Below are 17,410 nucleotides of genomic sequence, written 5' to 3'. Positions count from 1 at the left end.
GTTTTTATTACTAAAGATTTTTATCACAGTATCTGATGTTTACATTTCTTACTACTTTAGAGCTAACTTATCTTTAAAGAAATGAAAATTGATCTTTTCCAAGGAATTTTAAGTTTTGAAGACTTTATTTGTACTTTATATAAACTTAAAATATACCTTGAATCAGACTAACTTTGGATAAGTGCATTTGATTATTTAAAAATACTATTGTGCCTTCGTAACCTCAGTTGAATGTAAATACATATATTGCAGGCAACTGTTAGACTGTCTTGCTTCTGCCATATTACTTGGAATTTCCGTGTTAATGAGGGATGAGTAACATTTTCAGATGACTGAAGTCATACTTCTATGCAGTTCATGACCTTTTTATATTAAAAAAAAAATAAAAAATAAACTTTGCCTTTTTTTTTTTCTCCAAACTTCTGTGTTATCATTCCTTCACAGAATCAGAGAATGGTTGAGGTTGGAAGGGCCTCTGGAAGTCATGTTGCCCAACCCCAACCTGCTCAAGCCATGCCATCTAGGCCTCGTTGGCCAGAATGATGTCCAGATGGCTTTTGCTCTCTGAGACTCCATCTCAGTGCTCAGTCATTCTCACAGTAAAAATATGTTCTTGTGTTCAAATGGAGCCTCCTGGGTTTTAGTTTGTGCCCGTTCCCTCTTGTCCTGGCCCTGGGCATCACTGACAAGAGCCTGCTGGTGATATTTTGCCCCGTGCAGCCCATGCCCTTGCCTGCTTTGTGCAACAGCGCTGGCTCCCGTTCAACTCAGTGTCCACCAGGTCCTTTTCCCAAAGGTGTTTTCCAGCTGCATGGAGCATGTGTCAGTGTGTGGGATTGGTCCTGCACAGGTGGAGAGCTTTGGGCTGTGCTGAACTCCATGAGGTTCCTGTCAGCCCATTTCTCCAGCCTGCAGAGGTCCCTACGGATGGCATCATGACCCTCAGGTACATCAGCCACTCCTCCTGGTTTTGTGTCCCCAGCAGCCTTGCTGGGGGTGTGCTCTGCCCATCAGCATTAATGAGGATGTTAAACAGGACTGCCTGTGAGGATTTGGGGGACAATGTCAGAGGCCTTGCTGAGGTCTAGGTGGGCAATGTCTGCTGCTCTCCCCTCAGTTACTGACCAGTCGTTTCACTGCAGAAGTTTATCAGGTTGCTCATTGTGACTTCCCCTTGCTGAATCCGTGCTGACTAACTGATGACTAATGAACTTGGCAGCTAGCTTCTTGGAATTGTTTTATATGTGTCTGGGTTTTATACATAAAAAGTTGATGTTCCTGTATGTAATGGTCTAGTTATATCTTGCAGTATTTATTGAGGTGATACCTTTTATGTTAAATTCTAATAGCCTTGCTGAATGACCATGTGAGGAAACTTAAATTGAATGTTTGTTACACATATTAACCTCCTAGGGCAGTAATGGTACATTTGTTTCATTGTCAAGTAGACGGCTGAAACAAAAACAAACAACCAAACAAAACCAACAAGTTGCCTTTAGAAAGGGAATTACACTCAAAGGTGGTAACCCCTTGTTGCCTGGTTAATGCGTTTCCTCCAAAGGCACATTTAATTGACAAAGCTTTCTCATTGTTTGAAATGCACAAATGGGCTTTCTTTTTAGTGAAAGAAACAGTGTATTCATGTGCTTGGTTTGGTGTTGCAGCATTAAATTCAGAAATTATCTCAATATTTGTGTTTCCTGTACTGTAGGTTCTTATCAGGAAAGCTGCCTATTTTTTCTTTAATTTTTTTAGCACCTCAAGAAAACAAATTTTCTGTTTAATGGTGATTTGAGACAATGTGAAATTTCTGTCTTTTCAGAAGTCCTTCTAAGGAAAAAGACTTGTTAGAAAAATGCATTATAATGGCTTTAAACTGGAAGAGAGTAGGCTTATATTAGATGTTAGGAAGAAATTCTTGACAATGAGGGTGGTGAGGTACTAGAACAGGTTAAAGGGGAGTTGTGAATGCCTGAAAGTGTCCAAAGCTGGGTTGGATGGGGCTTTGAACAACCTGCTCTAGTGGAAGATGTCCCTGCCTGTGGCAGGGGGTTGGGAAATATATGATCTTTAAGGTCCCTTGCAGCCCAAACCATTCTATGATTCCATGTTAATAACTGACCATCTTCTTACCAGGACAGCTGTGCTTCTACTCTTGCCAAGTAAGGGAAGTTCAGCTTGAAAAAATATTTTGTAAAACTGGGGCAAGATACAAGGGTACAATTACTGTGTGTTTGTTTCAGAAACCACTCATCCTGCGCATTAAGAACCTGGCAGCTGACAGAATTGAAAATACTGCTTGGCCCACTCAGCATTGGAGAAGTGAGCAAGACACAGAATGAGTCAGTGAGTAGATCGTCTACCAAATTAATAGTAACATTACAAAGCTGAATTGCCAAGTCATACCAGCGTATGAGAGTATAAGGAAATTTTTTAATAATTAAAAGCAGGTACATGGATTAGGACATAAAAAACCCCAGCGTAATGAATAAACAGCAACACAGATGTTATTAGTTCTCTGTAAGAAGAAAGTTGTTTTCTGATAATGAAAAATACTGTATTTACAAGGATTTTTTTTTTATAATGTTCCTAATATTAGCAATCTGTGTCTTTCCTCCTCTGAAGAGTACAGGCAGGTGTGCTGTTTCCAGTTTCCTAATAAACCCTAAAATGTCACATTCTAGCAAAAGGAATCACAATGCCCGGCAGTGGATGGCAATGCATGCTGAATGTGCCACTGCTTTCTGTAGGTATAGTTTCTAATAGTTGAAATAGTAAGGAGTTCTGTTTGCATGGTCTCCAGCTGGACTGTTACAGCCAGTACAGTGTAGACCTTGTTTGAATCTCCCTATGATATGTTGAGTATGAGGGTATTTCTCATTTCAAAATCAAAACCAGACTCTGGTACTGGCTTGAATTTAGAAAATGCACTGGGAATTCCGAGTGATGTTGAGCCTTCTGCAGCTGGACAAAGCAGAAATACCCTACTGGTTCTTTGCTTGTGGTATTTTAACGGAAGGGCTTTTATGTTTAAAACTTGCTATCTAAACACTTTAAATGTTCTGTGTGCAGTTCACAAGATTGATTACAGGCCTGAACTGGAGGTCATTTATAGGGATTTTCCAACAGGGTAACTGTAACATGTAGTGCTACGTTTTATGTGTTGCTGTGAAAACATAATAAAACCTCTCAAAATTCACGAACTAGCCAACATGGCAACAGCTCTTTCAGATGCCTTTGAAATCCCAAACTGAGCACAGCAGAGTGTTAGAAATCATGCAAACCATGCCAGTTATTTAGATTGGTCAAACCATTTGATTCATGATTGAGGGAACATGCATTGACTACCAGTGGAACTGAAGGAGATTTTTACTTATATTTTCTTGTATTCTGTGATTTGGGGGGGGTGGGGGGTAGGTTGTTTAAATCCCAGGGCGTTGTGCACAAGATGGGCTGATGCCATGATGTGGCAACTGAAACATCTTTGGTTGCTGTTGGAGTTTAGACACCCCAGCCCAGCGTTTTAGCTTACTAAGAATGATTTTGCAAGCACAGCTGAGTTCTTTGCCATGTTTTGATAGGGTACCTGTCCCACTGCTTTGCTAAAGACAAGCACCTGAATTCAGCTTCTGACTGAAGGATGGGTTTTATCCCAGGGAGCCAATTGCTGGCGCTGCATAAGCGGGGCGGGCTGGGCAGTGGTGTGGGCAGAGGGGAGGCTGTGGGGCCCTGTCCCGCTGAGGTGCAGGAGGGCTGTGACTGGCACCCCCCTGAAAGATCAAGCTGCGGTGTCTGTGCCATGAACTCCACAAATCAGGTTTTTAGAAGCGACATAGTCCTCCTTGGAGCTGCCCAGATCTCCTTTAATAAATTTGGCGGTGCAAATTTAAGCGGACGTTTTTGGTTTGGGCTGCTGTTCCTGTTCTGTTTTCGGAGACAATAACACTCTCTTACAGGCACCCCTTTAGAAACCACAAAAATTGTTTAACTTGGTACAAACTACAAAATGTTACGTCATTGTCCTGGTTTCGGCTGGAATAGAGTTTATTTTCTTCTCAGTAGCTGGCATAATGGACTCTGTATGACAATAACATTGATAACACACTGATGTTTTGCTTGTTGCTAGGTAGTGCTTTCTCTAAGTAAAAGACATTTCTGTTCCCCATGCTCTGCCTGTGAGAAGGTGCTCAAGAAGCTGGGAGGGAGCACAGCTGACCTGAACTAATACACCTGGTATGAATTCCATACCATTTAAATTATTATTTAAACTGCGAGGGAGCTGGCTGGGAGGGTCTGACCACTTCTCAGGGATGGGATGGGCATTGTTCAGCAGGTGGTGAACAATTGTGTTGGGTGTCATTTGTTTCCCTTGGTTTTTTTCCGTTGGTTTCTTTTTTTTTTTTTTCTCCTTTCATTACAATTTTTATTCTTATTGTATTTTAGTGGTATTATAATATTTTATGTTGTTTTAATTGTTAAATTGTTCTTATCTCAATCCATGAGGTTTTTTGGGGGGGTGTTTTTTTTCCCCTTCTCTGATTCTCCTCCCCATCTCACATGAGGGAAGGGGAGAGCTGTGTGATACTTAGTTGCTGGCTGGGGTTAAATCATGACAGTCACAAGCCCTCTCCCACTTTGGGGTTTTTGTTAATTAAAATATATTCATGCTTCATGTTTAAATAATTCAGTTTATTTCCATAATTGGAGGAAGCTTAAATCACAGAATAGTTAGGGTTGGAAGGGACCTCCAGAGATTATTTAGTCCAACTGCCCTGCCAAGGCAGGGTCACCTGGAACAGGTGACACAGGAACATGTCGAGGTGGGTTTTGAATGTCTCCAGAGAGGGAGACTCCATGCCCCCCCCAAACAGGCTGTTCTATTGCTCTGCCACTCTCAGTGTAAAGAAGTTCTTCCTCATGTTTAGGTGAAACTTCTTGTGTTTTGGTTTATGGCCATTGCTCATTGTCCTGTTGCTGGGCACTGCTGAAAAGAGTGTGGTGCCATCTTCTTGGCACCCACCTTTGAGATATTTAAATGCATTAATGAGAATCCCTCTCAGTCTTCTCTTGTGTAGACTAAACAGGCCCAGCTCCCACAGTTTCTCCTCATAACAGGAGAAATGCTGAAAACAAGTGTTAACTGAAGCTTTAAGCTATGAATATGGTTTTAAATCACTGGGCACTGAGTGGTACTAATTTGTATTATTTCTCTAGTGGCCTGGTTGGGTTGTTAGTTGGTTAAGGAAGAGTCTGCCTTCTTAAATCATGTCGTTCTCCTGTTAATAAATCAATCCTGTTCTTTCAGTCTCTTGTGCTTTTGATGTCCTCATTCAGATTTGCTTTCTTCTAATGAAATGTGTGAGAGATTTCAAGTGAAGTCATTCAGTAATTTTCTTCAGTGAATCAAAAGTTCACCAGTTTTTCTTCATATGTGGATTTCAGCTTGAGGTGCATATGAGAAGGTGTGAGTTGTCTTCTCATAACTGAGGTAGTCCTCACTGTCCAGGACTCTTTTCGGTACATCTTATTGCCAGAAGTAAGTTTGCACTGTAATATTTTAAAATATTGGCACCATCTTCATTCAACACTGAATTTATGAGTACTGGCAACTCAGAGGTATAAGTTGTGATGCTGAATTCTGTTTTTCAACAAATGAAAATCTAAACAAATCTGTATAACGTTGTATATGAAGACAAAGTATAGTCTTAAGTCACTTTTGTAGCCCTATTATTAGTAAAAATACCCAGGTTTCTGTTATTTGTTCCTAACAAGTAATCTAAGAGCTAAGACCATGGACCTGGTCACCAAGAGAAATAGATAATACTCTTTCAGGAATTCAAACCCATTTTCTCCTATAGAAAAGATCTTTCTCCCCATCTATTCCCTTCAGAGGGTAGTAGATAGCATTCACCATCTGTTTTAGAACCTGGACCAGAGAAACATTAAGCTTTATATTTCAGTCCCATTACGCAAGACATGGAGAACAAAGAGTGTGTCTATACTGAAAGTTCAGAGCCCTCTAAGGTGACTTTACCTGTCAGCTGTAAAGCTGCTGACAAGCCAGGGTCCATCAAATCACCACTGGGATGTTCATGGGGCTGGAGCTTTTGGTGTGTGAAGACAGTCTGAGGGAACTGTGTGTGTTGGGGAAGAGAAGGTGGTGGAGGGAGGTAGTTGCTGTGTTCCAATGCCTGAACTAGAGAGAAAGTGGTGCCAGATTCCTCTTGGTGCTGTGCAGCAGCAGCAGCAGCAGGAGGGGCAGCTCTCTCAGCAGGGAGGGAAATTCTGACCAGGCATAAGGATGATGGTCTTCACAGTGAGACAATTAAGCAGGAGAGAAGTTTACCCAGTTTTTGGCTTTAGAGAACTTCAAATCCCAAGGCCCTGTGCAATCTCTTTTAAAAAATTGCTGTGATTTTAAAAATACAACACCTTCCCATTAGTTTGCAAGAACTATTGAGTGACATCAAGGAAGGTGAAAATTTACTATTTGAATTTAAACAAAAATCTTTTCATAATTGGTGGTTGGAATCACGATTTTTTAAGTGCAGCCAATCATGCAATTCTTCCATTTGAATCTCTGTCTTTGAGAGGTTTTTTTAGCTATGACAGCCATTAAAAAAAGTATTGAAATAAACTGAACTTAAAGACCTTTCAATCTCTGAATCTCAAAGTATTGAACGAAGACTAATGAAGCATATTCAATCACATTGTTCTCACTGAAAATAGTATTAATAATAATACTATTAGTGAAAACAAAGATGTTTATATAAAATTAATAAAATTATTTTAAGTATTGTTAGTTTAATCTTAATTTATTCTGTTTTTAATGTCGAGTTTTTGTGGATGCTTTATTATGTGCACAATATCTTAGTACAGTAGTATGTGTGTACAATCTGTAGATAAATGTACATATCTTGGTGGTGTGTGCTCAAAAACTACCTGTTGAGAAGTAAGAAAATTTGGAGACCACTGCTGTAGGGGAGTATGCCAGCAAGCAGTGTGGCATAGCGGCTGGAACCCTGGCTGAACCTGTGAGTAATGTCAGTATTTGGCTAGTAATGTGGGTATTACCTGGAAATTTTTAAACTGATATTCAGAAAGCAGTATGTTTGTATATAATGGCTTGGAACAAGTTCATGGGTGTATTTCTATCCCCACCTAGCTAGTGTAAGCAGATAACAAGTGATTTTTGTAGTGTGGGCAACGTGCCAATAGAATTAAATTGCATGTTCTTCAGGCTTCTGAACAGATAGTGTAGTCAAACAGTGAATATCTCTTGTTTCTGCTGAATTAAATTCAGGCGGTTGAATTAGATGGGGAAGACTCAATATCCATTCCCAATACCCTAAGCTAATCAAAGAGTTGAAACCCGAGATGTAGAGAACTTGAATACACATTTAATTCTTCACAAGAAAAACTTTAAAAAGCACTCGTTGGCAAGTTGTATTAAGTAATTTTGCCTTTACAGCCTTTGTTGAATGATCATTTAGAATTTAGCAGATGTAGAGTTTGCAGTTTCGGTTCTGTAGAATCCCACCTCCTTACTTACAAATACCACTTCTGTAATCAAAACCCTGTTTTTTTCTGTGATATGTTCAAGCTCCAGTTCAGCAAAACACTTAATTCACACTTGAAATGTAACGTGTCTTTAGTCACTTGCTGTTTGGTAAAGTTCTGATGTATGTGCCTAGCATTAAATGTTTGGAATACAGCTGGTTGGTTGATTTTGAGTCTGAATGATTTGAACTTTGGCTACAGTGAAGTTTAATATCAGGTATAATTGCAGGAATTTTTCCAAGTAAAAAGTAAAATGTTTACAAGTTGAAATATGTGCTCTCTGAGAATATGGTGCTTTTAAAATGCATACATATTATGGTATAATTTTGTGTTGGAGAATAAGCACATTGCATTTAATCATGGGTAGCATGTAATATTATACCAGCATTAAACTGCTTCTAATCACTCTCCTGTCTCATTGCTGAAAAGATGGATCAGTCTTTATTTGAGGTGTTCTTTAAATAGCCAAATATTCTCTAGATCCATAGCAATGAATATATTCTGAAACATAGAAAGTGCTGTTAAAAGACCAGAAATTCTTGACTGTGAAGGCAGTGAGACACTGGAACAGGTTGACCAGAGAAGCTGTGGAAGCCCCAGTCCCTGGAAGTGCTCAAGGCCAGGTTGGATGGGGCCCTGAGCAAACTGGTCTAGTGGAAGGTGTCCCTGCCTGTGGCATATGAGTTGGAACTGGATGATCTTTCAACCCAAACCATTCTTTGATTTTCTTGTAGTTATTTTAGTAATTTTTTTCTTGGTAGCACCATGCTTTTTTCAAAAACCTGGGAAAGACTGTCTGGGTTGGCTTCTATTTGTCCCAACCTTTAAGCATACAGCTTCACTTAGTCTTCTGAGTTTTATTCAATAAAATAATCAGTAAGGCAGTTTTCTTAACAAGTTATATGCTGTAAAAATAGCTAATGCCATGCCATTCCAAATAAATACCTTTTCAGGTAATTTTTTTCTAATTTTATTTAGCTTTTCTTGGGGAAAAATAAAAGCATTTAAGTTAAGATATTAGTTACTTCAGGCATCATTTTTACATTCAATTATATAAAAAAGATCTTCCTTTTTAAATTCTATTTCCTGAGGCTGTATGGAAAGTGGAAACATGGGACATGCTTGCATTGAAGCAGAAATTAGTGGATGCTTTCCTGATAAAAAGTGTCAATTTTTCACCAGCAGACAGGGATGTTTTCCAATGGTATGCATGAATGCCAGATACATTTGAAGAGCACAGAAAGCTAATTAAAGAAAAAACAGATCAGTACCAGGATGGTCTTAAGGTTTGTAATGACAATATTTTAAAAACTTCCAAGCTCTAAATTTTGAACGGCATATAGTATATGATCTGATGGATTGAAAAATTTATTTTGGCATGTATTTTAAAATGAAGTTTGAAGTAGGTGTTTTTATACTGTTCTTGATGGTAAATAATTTTTTGCCTGCTTTTCACTCCTACTTTTAATGTATCTGTGAGTTCACTTTGTATGGGATCATCTTTCGGCGTTAACACTTAGAGGTGGTACCACAGATATGGTAGGTGACAAGGTCTTTGTTATCAGCCACAAACCAAACTACCAACGCTGCTGCTCCCAAGTGAGGGAGATAGTTTTGCTGCTGACTTCCAAAAATACAGGAAGCAACTCAGTTCTTTTGAAGAATACAAAAAACAAACAAAAAAACCAAACCGAAACAGAAAACCTAAATGATAATGACACTGATTCCATATCCTGTTTTTTCCAGCAGATTTTATGATGCTTCTTGTTATTCCAGCAGTGTCAGGGACAGGGGATCATGCCCCTGTCCCCTGCCACTGTGCTGAGGGTGCACTCGGTGCCACTGTGTGTCGCTGACAAAGAGCCTGAGGAGCCCCAGGGCCCAGGAAGAGCCCTGAGGGACAACCCTCATCCCCAGCCTCCCCTGGGCCATGGAGCCCACTCCCAATTCTTCCTGCGCTGCCCATCCCGGCCTGCAAAATCCGTGAGGGGGCCAGGTGTGGCCCTTTGTGACACAGCCACCTTCCAGGGCTCTTTGTGATGCGGGACACAGCGGTGCCCAGACACCTTTGTGACATCGGAGACCCCGCCCTGCCCCAGGGGTATATAAGGAGCACAGCGCTCAGCCCATCTCAGACGCTCCCAGGAGGGAGCAGGTCCCAGGATCTCTCCAGGGCTCATAGCCGGACTTGAGGAGGAGGCCAAGTGGACATCCCATCGGCCAGAGAGGAGTGCCAGATCGACACTGGGACCAGGATTAACATTGCATCATCGGGATCAGCGCTGGAAATGGGATTAACATCTCATCATTGGGAAAGATCGGCGCTGGCACCGGGATTAAAATACCTTCTTCTTCATCATCATCTTCTTCATCATCATCATCTTCTTCATCATCATCTTCTTCATCATCATCATCTTCTTCATCATCATCATCTTCTTCATCATCATCTTCTTCATCATCATCATCTTCTTCATCATCATCTTCTTCATCATCATCATCTTCTTCATCATCATCTTCGTCTTCTTCGTCTTCTTCATCTTCTTCGTCTTCATCTTCTTTGTCTTCTTTATCTTCTTAGTCTTTATCTTCTTAGTCTTCTTCATCTTCTTTGTCTTTTTTATCTTCTTAGTCTTCTTTATCTTCTTCGTCTTCTTCATCTTCTTCGTCTTCTTCATCTTCTTTGTCTTCTTCATCTTCATCGTCATCATCATCTTCATCGTCATCATCATCTTCATCGTCATCATCATCTTCATCTTCATCACCATCATCTCCATCTTCATCATCACCATCATCTCCATCTTCATCATCCTCATCATCATCATCCTCATCATCATCCTCATCTTCATCATCATCTTTTCTTCTTTTCTTCTTTTCATCTTTTCTTCTTTTCTTCTTTTCTTCTTCTTTTTTCTTCTTTTCTTCTTCTTTTCTTTTCTTCTTTTCTTTTCTTTCTTTTCTTTTCTTTTCTTTTCTTTTCTTTTCTTTTCTTTTCTTTTCTTTTCTTTTCTTTTCTTTTCTTTTCTTTTCTTTTCTTTTCTTTTCTTTTCTTTTCTTTTCTTTTCTTTTCTTTTCTTTTCTTTTCTTTTCTTCTTTTCTTTTCTTTTCTTTTCTTTTCTTTTCTTTTCTTTTCTTTTCTTTTCTTTTCTTTTCTTTTCTTTTCTTTTCTTTTCTTTTCTTCTTCTTTTCTTCTTTTCCTCTTTTTCTTCTTTTCCTTTTCTTCTTCTTTTCTTCTTCTTCTTCTTTTTCTTCTTCCTTGTCTCTCCTACTCTCCCCTTCTTTCTCTTTCCCTTCCCCCTTTTTTTTTTAATTTATTTTTTATTCTTGTTCCTCACCTTTCTCTCCAAGGAGAAATCCTTCCCTCTCTTTTACTCCTTCTGCCTTATGCTTCCCATCCCTCCCCTTTGTTCTTTCTTCTGATTTAGAAGAAAATCAGGAATTTATTCCACAGAACTGTGAAATCAATAGTATTCATTTTGGAGAAGAAATTCAGTAAAAATTGAAAAGGGCAGGAAATTCAGAATTTTGCTGTGTTACATTTCTGAATATTGTTTACTGAATTATCTGCTTTGATAAAATGACCTAATTCAGATATTCTGTGCTAATCAAATACAAATTATTTTCTTGAATATGCTACGTGTTGTCACCGGTAGAAAAAAGAGTCGTCTTTTGTCCAGGAAAGTGTAAATGCCAAAATAAAAGTTTAACAATCTTTCTTTGATTTTGGCTAAACAAGTAGGCAGCATTTTCCAGAAGATGGCACTCTCTTTCCACAAACGCAATGTTTGAGTTTCATGGCTTTAAAGGATGTTCTTCCCCAGACTATGTGAACGGTGTTTCTTAAAGCATAAAGCTAACTTGAGTCTGCCTGTGCTTACTTTTTGCATTTATATGCCATTGCATTATAAAATTGCTTTATTTGCTTAGCTTTTCATTGCAAATTTGAATAATCATACATTATTTCTTCATTTTAAATTTAAGCAATGCATGTTAATGAGAATTAAAGTACTCAGTGCTTTAATTTCCACTTCCCATAACTTTTAAAAAAATCTCAGGTTCAGAAGCTTTTTTGTCTTTCTGGGGAAGAAAGCAGGGAAAAAAATGCAAGAAAAAAAGATTCAAGGAAAAAAAATCCCAGGCTGCAATCTGCAATATATTAACAATTATATTTAGAAACTGGATTGTTGATGGTCTTTTAATTGGGTACTCAAACTATTTCTGTACTCTTGATTTATACACTTTTCTCGATACATGTTTCTCCCTAATTGTCACTGGCAGAGTGACTGACAAAATAAGTTATGCTGATGTTTTGAATGACTGAGAATGATGCCATTCCTTTTTTCTCATCCTGCCTTAGCAAAACTGTGAGTAGGAAATCTATGTTGAAGCATAAATTATTTTTTTCCTGGCTTTTTCTCATATGAAAGTAAAAACAAGCAGGAAGAATCCCATTTATAAAACTGGCAACACAGCTCTGATTTGCTTTCCCAGTTGCAATCATTCTATTTGCTGAGGATAAATATACTAGGAAAGGCAACAAAAACGCCTTTTTCTTGACAACATATAGTTAAATGGTTGTTTGTGCATTAAAAACTGTTTCATAAAACCAATTAGGAACCATGTTTGTATGCTGACAGCTGAGTTGTCTGTGTATGGATGAAAGGTATATGCAGTTTGTTGTGGGTTGGTATGATGCAAGAGGCAAGCGACAGAAGGTGAATGTATTTCATGTGCAAAGGAACACTATGATTATTGTATTAGGAAGGTGCACCCCCATGAAGACCAATTAGATAACCACACAGTTCTGGTTTCTTTCAGTAGATGGGAAGTATATATGTAAAGTGAGCAGGGGATTAAAACAAAACTGAATGCACATTGCAAATAATTTCAAAATGTTATCTCCAAACTGAAGATGAGAAGCAGTCATCTGCCAATCTGCATTGGCACCCTGTGAGGAGTTTGTACCTTTTGCACCTCTGGGCTTTACACAGAGATCTGGCCTGTGTCTCCTTATACTCTGAGACTGTGTTGCTCTGCACACCCTGTCAGGGACTTCCCTGAGCGGGTCATTCTAGATTCATAACGGGCTCTGACAAAACTCTTCCTAGGGGGAATAGTCAGCAGTTTTTGTGAGCCCTCAGTAGATTGATTAGGCTGAAATTCTCCCCACAAATCTCTTTTGAGTTTCTTATGTTGGATATACCCTTGCTTTTGTTTTGATCCTGGATACGTGTCCCTAGCTGTGTGCTGACAGGTGCAGACTGACCGGGCAGAGCAGAGGGGACCTCAGGGCTGACTGACATTTCTGGTTACCTCTGTTTCCACCTCAACCATGGCCATTCTGGTCCCGTTCCAATTCTGGGGAAATGCATTCTGATTTAGGTGGTAGAGGAGATGCTATGGCAGAACCTGTGTTTGGGAAATAGAGCAGGGGATTGGTATTAATCATTCCTCATTTCCCTTGCCAGGACTTTGTCACTATAGAACGTTATGTATTGCAACATGGGTGGGTTTCAGTCAGTTCGTAGTTAGTGTACTGGCATGGAAGTGAACTAGAATAAATTCAGTCACAGCCAAATGCAAGCCCATGCTGGAACTGAGTAAAAGCATTTGTTTGGTCTGATTTCCTCATTCTAAATCTGCATAATTTCCTACTTTTCAATGTGTGAGTTTGCTCCCCAAACCCCATCCTTGGTGAGCAAGATTAAAAAAAATTAATGATTGGTCATAAGGCGTATTAAATGCCAGAACCTGATGTTCAGACAACTGTATTTCTTTAAAGGTTCTTAGCTTGGTAACCTTTAGGTATTTTGAAATTTTGTGTTATTTGAGATAACTTTTATCTTATGCAGTAGATTTTCTAAGCATTTACATTAATTTAGTTTGAGAAGTTAATTTGGAAAGCACTAGAAAGAATTTGGAAAGCACTATACGTCTTAATATATATATTGTCATCTGTACAGTGCATATATATGTAAGAAACCCAGTGTTTATCCAGCAGTGTGTCTTGACAGGTGTTATTCAGGTGCTGTTGTAAAAAGAAATAAAAATACAATTTCTTATCTTCTCGAAACAAGTAGAACTTTTTATGTGTTGCAGGCAAAATTCTTTAAATGTATTTAGCATTTAAAGGTATTCTCTGATCCTAAGAATACCTTTATTTAGATCACATTACTAGTTAGTGTTAGTACTGAAATGTCAGTGTTGCCTACGTACAACTTTGCCAGCTTAATACTTATATCTCCTATATATATTTTATATGTAGGAAAGGATAATTTTTGCATTGAATTGATAGATGATTAACAGTTAAAATGTCTGACTACACCGTTGTCATAAAAGTACACTTTTAAAAATCTATCAAAATGTTTTAATTGTTTATGTTGCTTAATTGAATAACCTGGTTGAATAGCTAGTGTAAATTGATGTTGCTCCAACAGAATGATGGGAGCTGTACTGTTTGATGAATTAACCTTGTTTTGAAATTACTTTCAGAAATAATAGTTCATGTTTTGAAAAATTTCTTACAAACCTGCCTACCTACCTTCTTTTTAGGGGCAGTCCTAATTAAACAATTCAGAAGTTTTTTGCTGTGTTTTAACTCTCGCTGGGACTTCTACTCCCAACCTCATTCAGGATTAAACTGCAAAAAATATAACTTAAGTCCTTCTTATACTGAGTGGAATTAACTCTATGAGGATTCCTGCTGAAATGATCCTGTTAAATAATATAACCTTTGCTATAAGCAGAGGAACTGGGGTTTGAGTCCCAATACACAGCCTTGATAGTGTGCAGTGAATGCAGTGCAAAAATAAGAACAAAAATGAAAAGCAAAATGCTAGCTCAGTCACAGAGCAATATTCACACAGTGCAATGAACGGGATGAGATCTTGTGAGGAACAAATTCTGAAAGGTGACTTTTTTATTTCCTTACAATGTATTGTGTTAAGGTTGTGCTTGGTTGCTTTACTCAAATTCCTTAATGTTTGCTATAGCTTGCTGGGAAGGTATAAATAACAGCATTTTATATCCTGTAGTTGGATTACCAGCTAAAGAAAGAATTCATGTTTATCCTCACTAGTTTATATGTTACAGAGATTATAAACAAAATTTTACATCTTTAAAGAGATCTTCCATAAATACAGTGGTAAGTATCTTGTAGGGAGTAGTACACAAGAATTATTGTTAGGGATAAACTTTATCTAACTTAAAATGATCTTTCAAGTAAATTGTTCTGAATTTCTTTTTAAATAATATATTCTTTGGTAGTATTGGCAAGAAAAAAATTGTCTGAAGCTGTTTAATACTAGTTTTTTTTTCTCCCTTGAACAAGTGTTTTGAAGAATTGCAAGAGTAGAATTTAATGATGTATTAGATATTACACATCTTAAAAGCAGTGAAGGGGAGACTGTGGAACTTATAAGGACATTTCAACATCTGAAGCTAGAGGTCAAGCTGGCTGGTTGAATTTGAGATGGCTATGTTGAAATCTGTTTGCAAGGTAACAAGTCCTAATCTCTTAATTTCTAGGCTAATGTCATTCAGTGCGGATTGCTTCAGTAAATATTAACATATACTGGAATCGCTTTTTATTCTTTGTATCCATCATGAACATTAAAAAAATTAATTCAGTCTTTAAAAGTTATATAATTTTTAAGTGCTAGTGTCATTTGTTGCTACTTTTTCATGTGCAAATTTTGATTCGAATGAGATTGTTTTTGAATGGTGCTGGAACCAGATTAATCATTCTATTATTAGAAAATACACTCAAAGTTAGGTATAAGTTTAAATAAGATGATGAGCAAAATTAAAAGCTCTGGGATTTTTCTGGAATGAATAAATGAAAAAAGGTTTCACTTTGGGAAAATAGGGGAATAGATGAAAACAACCTTTTGGTCTAACTAAATTGTATTTGTACTTGTTTTCGATTTTCATTGTAGATGGAACTAGACAATTCAAAGTACCTGATGGCCAAAATCATTGTAGAAAGTGTTGTGAAATCAGTTCTCAGAAATTTGGTGTGATCACTGTGTTCATGTTAAGTCATTTTGGGCTTTGTTGAGACATTCCTTGCGATGTCGCTATTATAGAGTTGAACTTGAGGCTGAATCTAGACACAAATTTATTTTTTATTCTCAGCAGTCTAATCTAGATTAATTCTAAAGCTGAATATTGCCTGTTTTCACATGTAGTTATAGTGTTCTTTTTTCTGTCTAGATCATTGGGGATGCACTTGATGCTTATCCTAAAACTCCATGTGTTGGTAGTGTAAGAGAGTGGCCTGGACAAATAGGGATTTTTTGTCTATCCCAAACTTTCTGGACAATGCAAATACAGATGGCTATTAGAAATGGTCAAGGGTAAAAATATTTTCAATTTAAATTTATGTCAAATTGATACAATGTAGTAGTAAATCAGAGCTTTGAGAATAACTTTTTTGAGTGAATAGTTGTCATATCAGTCGAGAGAACTTCTACAGTATTGTATTTTTGGATTCTCCATGTTCATGTATAGCTGAGCTATACCACAAACACAAAGTTAAATCTAATCTAATCTTTAATCCATATATGGAGCAATATTTAAGGTTGTGTAACATTTTATGTTTATTCTCAAATTGAAGCAATGACTCCTGTTAATAGTGGTTTTTTTGAGCAACTGCATTCTGACATGCAAGGAAAAAAAGCTTCCAAGTGTCTTGGAAGAGGGAATTAAAGGAAGAAGAGGACAATATCTGCTAATACAAGGAGTAAACCTTGCAACATGTCTAAAGATTTGAAATTATTTTCTTTTTCCAGTAATAAATGAAATCCTCCATTTCCTGGGAAAAGAAATAAGGCTTGTGCTTACTGTACTATTTATCCTCAACTGGTGAAAGGCTTTCAGGAAGGGAGACAGAAATTCTAATCTTACGGATTTTAGATTTTTTAAAAAAAATCAAAACCATACTCAGCTTAACAAGCTTGTAGTTAGTGACTAAAAGAGGAAGTTAGCAAGGGTTAAATTAATTTGCTTTTGGGAATGTTTGTTAGAGAATTCTGAGTCTAGATAAAAGCTCTTGTGCTGGTCTGTATCAAGCCTTTTCTGTACATGAGCAGGCAGGAAAACCTGTCCTTCCTGTAGCTCAAATTCTGTTGTAATGGGAATACTGCTCATCTGGCTTCAGGCCAGAGAATCTTCATTCTGCAGTGGAAAGCAGCTTGTATGTAGTGAAGAAGTGGAGAGGTACTTGAATCTCCTGACAATCTGTCACAAATCTGGCAGGGAGAAGAACTCTGTCTTCCAGCCTTTGATGTTCTTTCTCTTTTCCATTCCTATGTTGTAAATCAAAGACACATGATAGACAGTCAGTGATCATGTCAGAGGCCAAAAGTACTGCATCCTGCCTAAAGAACTTCAGTATTTTCTGTTAAACCACTTGTTAATATGTTCACATATACATTCACATGCATACACACACATTCTGCCTTTCAACCATTTCTCAGTTAATTGCTTCCAACAAATAGCTGTTGTACATAAATCAAAGGTGCAAGTTTCATTTTGCTGCTTTTGAACTTTCTGTTTACTGCTTTATTCTCATAAATAAAAAGAATTCCTACTAAGCAGATGATTATTCAAATTTAATATTTGAAAAGTAACTAGTTGAGATAAGAGATCTCAAAAGCATTTAATAATCTATTAAGAGTTACCAGTGCCACTGTGTTTGGAGAGGAACAGCAGGCTAGCAGGGAGAAAAAGCTAAAGCAGGTCTAGATAAGTTTTTCTCCACTCAAATGGAAGCTATTTCTCCACAGAAACGTGCTTTGGTGTGAATGTATTACCAAGGTTCATTCACACTTTTTGATTTCAATTCAGTAGG

This window comes from Manacus vitellinus, unplaced genomic scaffold, assembly GCF_001715985.3.
Source record: "Manacus vitellinus isolate BGI_N305 unplaced genomic scaffold, ASM171598v3 scaffold_20_pilon, whole genome shotgun sequence".
NCBI lineage: Eukaryota > Metazoa > Chordata > Aves > Passeriformes > Pipridae > Manacus > Manacus vitellinus.
The sequence above is the reverse complement of the archived record's forward strand: the minus strand, read 5'-3'. Positions refer to the sequence as shown.